This window comes from Tupaia chinensis, unplaced genomic scaffold, assembly GCF_000334495.1.
Source record: "Tupaia chinensis unplaced genomic scaffold, TupChi_1.0 Scaffold000289_1, whole genome shotgun sequence".
NCBI classification, from domain to species: Eukaryota; Metazoa; Chordata; class Mammalia; order Scandentia; family Tupaiidae; genus Tupaia; species Tupaia belangeri.
This window is the reverse complement of record NW_006159774.1, coordinates 206153-216429: the sequence shown is the minus strand read 5'-3', so window position 1 is coordinate 216429 and position 10277 is coordinate 206153.

The following is a 10277-nucleotide window of genomic DNA, read 5'->3' as shown; positions in this document are numbered from 1 at the left end:
CACGATTACTAAGACATGAAACCCACCCAAATGTCCACGAACAGATGAATGGATTGGTAAAATGTGGCACATATACTCGCAGGGGGAGGACGTTTCCATAAAAAAAAAAAACAAAAAAAAAAAAAAAAAAAAAAAAAAAAAAAAAAAGAAAAGAAAAAGAAAAAGGATTTACCACACTGTATATACCACCAAGCAAAGAAGTCTACTAACCTACTAAAATGACCTAGGTGTAATTATTTATTAAATGTTTACTTCCATAGCATATAGGCTAATTATCTCATACGAAAACCTTGGCCAAAAGACATTATGCAAAGTCTTACTCGGTTATAAAACTTAAGTGGTTTTAATCTGTTCAGGCTGCTATAACAGAATACTGTAGATGTCGTGGCTTCCAAATATCAATTTATTTCTCAAAGTTCTGAAGGTTGAGCAGTCAAAATCAAGACGCCGGCAGATTTGGTGTCTGGTGAAGGCATCTCATAGATGATGCCTTCTCACATGGTGGGGTGGACTAGCTAGCTTTCTGAGGTCTCTTTAAAAAAGAGACCTAATCTCAACCAGGAGGGTTCTACTTTCATGACTTTAATCACCTCCCAAAGCCCCCATTCCTAATATCATCATTTTGGGAATTAAGATGTCAGCAAGTGAAGTTTAGGAAGACACCAACATTCAGACCCTAGCATTAGGTTAGCAAAGTAAATTCAGAAATAAAAGGTCAGAGTTGCTAGAGTTATACTCAGTGTCCCACAGGCTGAAACACCCTCTCTATCTGCAATGCTCAGGTGGAATACTGTTACCTTGTGGCATTGTGCGGATCTGGCATGCTGGAGAGCCTGAGGGTTTTCTCAGCTCAAGGCTTTTGCTCCCCCGTTAGCAAGACTAGTAGACTTGGGCCACAGAAGTAGTCTATCTCTGCATTCTTGCCCCTCCACTGCTATTGTGCATTTTTCCAGGTAGGTTTATAATATGAGTGCACAGGTGTGGGTGTGTGTTTGTGTATATGTGTGTGTGACGGTAGGGCAATTTAATTTTTTGCTATAGGTATGTGTGCACTTGCTAGAGACAGAGAAAATGGGGAAATGAGAAAGCCACTCCCAGGGCGGATGGTCACATCACAATTCCTTCTCTTTCAATCTCCTCTTAGTATTTTGGGCATGCACACATATATGCCCAGTGTGTGTTTTTATTCCTTTTTTTTTTTTAGAAAAATTAAGTAACTAATTAATTTTTATTTGCTGGAGGGCTCATGCACTCATGAGAGAGAGAGAAAAAAAGAGAGAAGTGAACAAGCACCATGCTATAATCCCTTCTCCTCCATTCTCCTCTTGGATTTTTAGGCACGTATACACCTATCCCTGGCATGTTTTTCAAGCCACCAGGACAGGGACTTGAACCAGTCAGCTGTGTGGGATCCAGCTTTCCTAACCACCATGCCACCTGCAGGTTTCCAATTTTTTTTTCTTTATTAATGATAGAATGCATGTATAGGCACATGGGAGTGACAGAGAGACCTCTACAGGGTCTGGTCTTGTCACAATCTCCTTCCTCCTGTCCTCCAACCCATTGTATCTTGGGCACTCAAGCACTTGCCCAGTGTGTTTCAGGCTGACCAGGTTGGGTATTTGAACTGCAGTCACTATGTGAGAGCCATCTTCTCAGAAGTAGTGTGAAACTGCCCTGTGGAGTCAGTCTTAAATACTTTGTGAAGTATTTTGTAAAATGCTTTTACCAAAAAAAAAAAAAAAAAAAAAAAAAATCCTCTAAGCCCCAAAATGGCTTTACTGGAAAAAATATCCAAACATTTAAAAGGGAAATGACAGTCCTACCTAGTGCTTCTAAGGAGAGGAAAAAGAGCATATTTCCCAGCTTGAGTCCACACAACTTTGATACCAAATACGACAAAGACAAGAAAAGGAAATTACAGCCAGATCTCTCTCTTGAACATGGATGCAAGTGTCATAAATAAAATGTTAGAAAAATAAATCTAGCTACATATTAAAAGGGTTGTATGTCATGGTCAAGTGGGATGCATTTCAAATACTCAAAATGGTTAAGCATTAGGAGAAAAATAAATGCAGTTCACCATATTAACATAAAGCCAGCACAATTACACAATTATCTCAATAAATGCAAAAAAGAATTTGATGTAGTTAGCATTATGCATAATACAAACCCTCATAAAACAAAGAACCAAATATGATAAAGGTTATCTACCAAAAAACCCTAAAGAAAACAACATACTTTCATGAACATTTTATACAATATCCTCCAAGATTAAATTAAAAAAAACATTTTTTAATGCAGAGGGTTTATGTATATGTACAAGAGGGAGAGAGAGAGAGAGCACCCTTACAGACCTGATTACGTCGCAATCCCTTTTCCTCCATTTCTCCAGTCTTCAAGATCTGAGATGTACATGCATGCCTGGCCCTGGCATGACTCTCAATCTCCAGTCCTCAAGATCTGGGATGCACATGCATGCCTGGCCCTGGCATGACTCTCAAGCCACCTGGGCTGGGCCTCGAACCCAGGGCTGACTATGTGGAATCTGGCTTCCTCTGTGCAGCACCTAATCCTCATGCTATGGGGTCACTCCTCCTTCATACCTGCCCCCCGCAAATTCTTAACGAGACAAGGGTGAATGTTTTTTTGTACCATACATCTTCCCAACCAATGTCTTTATATTAATTTTAGAAAACTGGTAGTTTTAAGCATTTAATTTATACTGTAACATTATAATCCTTATAACACAGTTTGGCCTGATTCTCAGCCATGAGAATCTCCTACGGACACAAGGAGATAAAGGGAAGTGTTTCTATTTAGGTCACTCGAAAGACCCTCTGATGATCATCCCTATTTAAGGTTTTGGGTTTTTTGTTTGTTTATCATCACTCTTTGGACAGTTGTGATTATTGTCATCTTAGTGACTCTATGCCATAGCCTCTTGATTTCCTAATGCTTTGTCCCCCACCTTTACTTCATATCCAGCTATGACTGGTGATCATTTGGGCAATTATAATGCTACTGTCTCCCAAAGATTAGCATTCTCCTATGGCCTCTTTTGTTATCATCAAGCTAATTGAGATGCTCATCAAATATACAAGCAACCCAGTCCCAGAATCCTAGTTTGAGTCTATATTAAGGGAAATGCCTGATATAAGTTACTATGCATAAGGACTTCAAAAGACTCATGGAAAATGGAATTAAAGTTTGAGTATATTTTGGTAAAAAAATGTTGAAATTCATGCATAGTCTTTTTCATAATGCACAGTTCTGTGAATTATTTTTTTCACAACAAACATTTATTTCTCACAGTTCTGGAGGCTGGGAAATATAATATTAAGAGTATTGGAAGATTCAGTATTTTTGAGGGCCTACTTCCTGTTTCATAAATGGCCAATTTCTCACATATAGCCTCACATGGTGGAAGGGAACAAGAGAGCTCTCTGGGGTCCTTTTCATAAGGATATGAATTTCATTCATGCGGACTCCACTCTTATGACCTAGTTACCTCCTCAAAGACCTAACCTCCTTATATAGGGGTTAGGATTTCAACATATAGATTTCCATAGGACAAACATTTAGCCCACTACAATCAGTTTAATAACTTTGAAAGCAGCAATTAAGAGTAAATGTTTCAGAGTGAAAAAGTACAATGAATCACTACTAAATAATAGTACCTCCCCCCCCCAGTGGAGTATAAGACTGTGAAGTTCTAAAACATAGAACAAGTTTTGACAGAGAGGAATAATGTGTTAGAAGTTTGAGGCATTGGCGATTTTAGGCAGTGGTCAGTTTGAGGCCACTTGAAAATCCCTGTATTGTGTGTGGTTCTCACAGCAAAGAATTATATACCCAAATGGTGAGAAGTATTACCCTACTGTTCTGAACACAGAAGACAGGAAAACATTGTAGCCTATGCCCCAAGTGTCCTGAGTGTCTTGGCTGTGAGCAGGAGGCCACCTGATGAGCTACAGCTGAAGGTAAAGGAGCTGTGACTGAAGACAAGTCAAGCCCTGGGCTGGCAGACAGGAGGGACTCTTGACCTCAGTTCTCCTCCCTGGGCGTAGTCTGGCAAGAAACTAGAAGCCCAGCAGTCTGGATGTCAGAAATAAGAAAACCTGAGGTTGAAATATGAGTGAGAAAGAAGTAAAAGAACCCTAAAAGTATTTGTGTTTTGAAAAACACAAAACAGGGAACCAGCAATTAGTGTAATGGCTATGTTGCTGGACTCCCACATAGTCGACCGCAGTTCGCGTCCCGGACTCGGTGGCTTAAAACTCACGCCGGGTGCGTGTGTGTGCGTGCCCAAGATCCCGAGAGGAGAATGGAGGAGAAGGGATTGTGGCGTGACCATCCCCCCTGGGGGGTGATTTCTCGTTTTCTGTCTCTATGGCTATCTCTGTCTGTCTGGCAAGCGCACGCGCCCTATAGTGAAAAAACCTTTCCAAAAAAAAGAAAAACAGAAAACAGCTCTTGGGCCAGCAGGAGGTATGGTAGTTAAGGTACTGGATTCCCACATGGCCAACCATGGTTCAAGTCCTGGACCTAGTAGCCTGAAAATTATAACAGGTAAAAAAATGTTTGTTTGTTTGTTTGTTTAAAAAAGAAAACAACCATTCTGTCTCTATGTCTATCTCTGGCTGGCAAGCGCACGCGCCCTATAGTGAAAAAACCTTTCCAAAAAAAGAAAAACAGAAAACAGCCCTTGGGCCAGCAGGAGGTATAGTAGTTAAGGTACTGGATTCCCACATGGCCAACCATGGTTCAAGTCCTGGACCTAGTAGCCTGAAAATTACAACAGGTAAATAAATGTTTGTTTGTTTAAAAAAGAAAACAACCATTTAAATTATCATAAAAATTTTTTAAAAAGGCCAAAAGGATAGCTGTTAAACATTGGGCTGTCGGAAAAAGTCATGATGTATTTTTGTATAGAAAAACATATCAAGACTTTTCTGACAACTCAGTAGTTTAAACGAGAAGATAGAAAACCATTCAAAGCAACTGAAATAAATGCTCAGAAAGAATGATTACAGCTTACTTCATGATGAGTGTTCTAATATGATATTGACTATCTAAGATTCAAAAATCAAGGAAGAAATGGTAAAGAGCCTTTAAAGTATCTTAAATTATAATAAGTAAGAGTGATAAAATAAGAGATGAGTGAGGAAAGAATAAGAGAAACCATATCACCTCATAAAATTAGACTATTATTTTCTTTTGCTAAAAGCTAACAAAAATCTACCTTGTGTATAACTTTACGCCCATTGTCCAATCTCTCACCTCTTTCCTCATCCTTCCAAACTCCTGGTAACCACTGTTCTACCTCTTCTTCTATGACATCATTGTTTTTAGATTCTTCAAATGAGCGAGAACATATAGGAATTGCTTTTTCCTGTGCCTGGTTTAGCTCACTTAACACAGTAATTTCCAGGTTCATCTGTACCCCATAAATATATACAATTTTTATGTATCAGTTTAAAAATACAAGAACAGGTTTACTTTACCAAATGGTAAAAATAATCCTCAAAGGACCAGCAGGTGGCATGATGATTAAAAGAGCTGGACTCCCACATGGCCACCCATGGTTCGAATCCTGGACGTGGCAGCTTGAAACTCACACCAGGCACAAGTGCACGTGTGCCCAAAATCTCAGGAAGAACATGGAGGAGAGGGTTTTGTGGCATGACCATCTCCCCTGGGGGTGATTTTTCACTTTCCCTCTCACTGTCTCTCTCTCTCTCTCTGTCTAGCGAGCACACACACCCTATGGCTCAAACCTTTAAAAAAGAAGAAGAAGAAAAACAATCCTTAAAAACCCTTAAAATGATCTGCTGTATTTGTCCACTGAATCCACTTTCTCCATGTTTACATGTAATATACATGCATTATATACATGTATAATATACATGTAAATACACAATATACTAATAAATACTATATCATTTAGTTAAATATATAAGCATATGTAGGCAAAAGTATATTTCTAACATAATGAATATATAACATGTAAATATACATCTATATTTGATAATAATATAATTTACAGCAAACCTATATTATTTTGGATATCTTAATAACTTTCAAAAATATATAGTTTTTTTTGAGCCATTTTGTTTTATCTTTATAGCAATAATTGTAAGCATATTTAAGATATGAAGGTTGTAAATGCTTTAGAATATTATAAATTTGATTATTATTCAGAGAATGTATTTCTTTTTCTTTAAAGAATTGTTTTAGTCAACTTTATTTATTTATTTCAATTTGACCAGAATGAGAGAGAGAGAGAGAGAGCAAGTGAGAAAACAACTCCTGTCTGGTCCAGGACTCCAACAGCTGGTGGCCATGTGGGAGTCCAGCACCTCTAACCACCGTGCCACTTGCCGGTCCCCAGAGAATGTATTTCTTAATAACTAATAAGAAATAAATATGGTCCTTAAGATATATTTCTTAATTATTTTAGTATTTATGTATAATAGCCACTATTCAGTATATATAATAAACTTTATACTAATTTTTTTTTTTTTGAGACAGAGAGTTTTGCTTAGGGCTTGTGTGCTTGCCAGAGAAACAGAGACAGAGAGACAGAAAGCAAGAAATAAACCCCAGAAGGGATGGCCATGCCACAATCCCTTCTCCTCCATTCTCTCGGGGTTTTGGGTTTGCATGCGTATGTGCCTGGCAAGAGTTTCAAGTCGCTGGGTCCAGGACTCAGACTGCTGACAACCATGTGGGATTTCAGTCCCTTAACCACTATGCCACTTACTGGCTCCTCTCCTTTTTTTTTTTTTTTTTTTTTTTTTACCATTTCTTTTTTAAAACTTTGTCAGAATTTTGTCTCAGTGCTATTTATCCTTTCAATTCTTTTCCTACCTGATATCATAGTCATCCTTCTAAAACTAAAATTTTCATTTCTTCCCTGCTTAAAAACCTTTAGTGATACTACTTGACACCTATAGAATGGCTAGAATCAAAAAACATGATACGAATGAAAGCTGGTGAGGCTATGAACAACTGAAACCCTCGTACAAAGCTGGCAGGATTGTAAAATGGTGCATTCACTTTGGAACATAGTCTGACAGTTCTTCAAGTGACTTGATGTGAAGTTATCATGTGACCCTTCCATTCCAACCCTAGGCACATACGTAAGGGAAGTGAAAACACACGTGCACAGGAAACTTGTACACAAGGGTATATGGCAGCTTTAGTCACAATAGACAGCATGTGTGGTCCAACCACGGTGGTGAGAGCTGCTACCACACATGGCAGCTCACGGCAAGTGTCAGAGTCAGAATTCAACTTTTTGAGTGTCCTTGTCCACATCCTATGGGAGTCACCCTTCTGTTCTTCTACCTTGAGAGCAATGCATAGTCGCCACCTTACAGAGTCTCTCCAGATGGTGAGGTCTGCAAGCTTTAGAGGAGGCTTGTGCACAGAACCTTGCTCTGTGATAGAGGCTGCTTACTCTATTGCTGTGGATACTTAAGAACCCCAGTGCGACTTCAGACTCTCCTGGTCCTCACCTGGAACCACCAGATCAGACATAGAGGAGCCCAGGGTGCCACTGACACCAGAGACATCGTCCCAGGGGCTCCATTGACTCATCCCCTCTGGCCCCTGCATGGACTCCTCCCCAAGAGGCCAGTAGGAATTTGATCAATTAGCCCACCTTTCTTTTCCGAGGATCCTGGGTATCTTCCCCCCTGTGTCTTCTTTCTGTCTGTAAAATAAAATCCTGCCCATTGTTTGGTTGCTGGTAAACAGACATGCAAGTCCATAAAGATTCTCGGGTCATGGAGGCTTCGTCTTGTTCTTTGGCTTGTGCGTCTCTTGAAAAGAGAGTTGGGACTCAGGTAACAGCACAGAGCTGAAGGTGTGTGAGTTTGTTAAGGATTAGTGTAGGTCAGAAGGGGCCAGGATTCTGTCTATAAACAGTGTGTGTGTGTGAATGAGACCACATGTATATTTTCTATGTTCATCTATACTTGTGTGTCACTCACAGAATATCTCTATATGGGATCTTCATTGATCAGGCAATGCCAGAAATCTCCTTTGAGTAATGTGTGTGCCTTAATGCTTATTCACTGGTATCTGTATATGGTTTGTGCTATTCTGCGTCTTGTGATTTCAGTATTTGTGACTGCCTAGGGGTGCCTGTATGCTGCTTGTCAGTTTTTTGTGTGACTGTGCATTGCGAGTGCTTTCTATTTGTGACAGTCACTTACTTATGAACTTTGTGTGAAATAGATTTGCCCTCTATCTTCGCCTAGGACATGCATATGTCAGAGAGAACAAGTCATCCTTCAACAAAATGCGTATTAGGATGTGTGTTTATGAGAGAGAGAGAGATTAGATGTAGAGGTGTCTGCACTGTGTTTAACAAACTAATGCCTTAAATAAATTTAGCTAGAAGGAATAGCAGAAAAATAAAGGCTTGAAACTCAAAGAAATGTGCGTATGTGTTTGCTGGCATGTAGAACACTCTCTTTCTCATGTTACTCTTGGTTCAATCCAGAAGCTGATAGGGCACCTTCAAATTGGATCTTTCTTGAGCCTTGTCGGGGCCACTGGACTTGTGATTAGACTGTTCTACTAATGCTTCTAGGGCACTAAACATTTTCCCTCGGGTCTCTATCTTTGTCCACTTTTACACTTTGGGAGAATGATAGTCTGGATAATTGTTTAGGCTCTTGTGCCCAGGAATTTGGATGAGTCCATGCAATAAATTTCTGGCCTATGTTTGATTTCTGAGGCACAGAGTTGAAGGTATCCGAGCTTATTAAGGATTAGTATAGGTCAGAAGGGGCCAGGAGTCTGCAGCCTTAAATGTATAATAGGATAGATATTGCAGCAGTTGGTATAATGGCTATGTCGCTGGACTTCCAGGTAGTCGACCACAGTTTGAGTCCCAGACTTACTGACTTAATCTCATGCTGGGAGTGTGTGCGTGCATTCCCAAGATCCCAAGAGGAGAATGGAGGAGAAGGAATTGCAGTGTGGCTATTCCCCGCAGGGGGGTAATTTCTTGCTTTCTGTCACTCTCTGTCTTTCTGGCAAGTGCACACATGCTGTAGTAAAAACCTCTCCAAAAAACAAAAAGTATAATAGGTTAATAATAGCTGCTATCCCACCAATGAGATCAGGGGAAAAAACAAAACATTTAATTGACACAAAAATTATCTATTGATGATAATGTATATGGTAATGTCTTTGACTTAACTAGTATGCACCGTATTCATGCTGGGAAAAACCATGTTGTTCCAAACATGAATGTACCATGTTGTATACTGTAAAGATATACAGTGATTAAATGTAAGTAAAAATTAATTGAAAAATATCTGCTATATTATCTGAAAGCAGTTTTTTTTGTATTTGTTTTACATTTATTCACTATATATCATTGCAGCATACAAAATGAGTTTTCCCATCCAGAATCCACTGTATATTGGCTTAATCAAAGACATTATCATACATGTTATCTTCAACAAGTGATTATTCATTTCTTGTTTCTTATATATTTGTGTAAGTAGGTTTTTTTTTTAAAAAAAAAGTTTATTTTTTTCATGAGCGAGAGACAGGCATCCTCACCAGGGCTTTGCCATGCCATGATCCTTCCTGTAGCTTCCCAGCTAGTCAGGATCATGTACAGCTGTGCACAGTATGTTCAGATAGACCTGGGATCTAAACCCAGGCCTCCCATATGGCTCCAGCATTGCACAATGGTGCCCTAACATCTGTGCTTCCTTGTTTGACTTGTAAGCAGTTTAATTTATTATAGGCCCATAGTAAATACCATTTACCCAGTAATTAATAGCTAACTTTGTAGTTATTCCTCAAATGGAGGCTAAGCTATCTGTCTCTCCATTCACTTCCTAACTCTATGTGGGAGAACATGTTGTATCAGTTGGAACAACAAATCCATGCAAGAATGCTTTCTCAAACCGCAGGTGCTAACTTCAGTACCGAGTACAGGTCATCCTATTGTTTAACTACAAAATGAAGTTTCCCTTCCTGCTGGCTCATTCCTTGACATCATAGCATTGTACTTATACAAGGATTTCTGCCCCCCTCATTCTGCCCTCCACCCCCGTAGAAGCCAAAGCTCCCCTGGTCTATGAGAGCACAGGACTCAGTAGAGGAATAAAGTCATCTCCCTCCTCTTGGTGTCCTAGTGTCCCTGAGAATCACCTTGGTCTGTAACGAGAATCTATGATCAGAAATAAACACCCATGTGGTAATGTTAGTTTCCTCTTCCAAGCATATGGATATTTAACTCT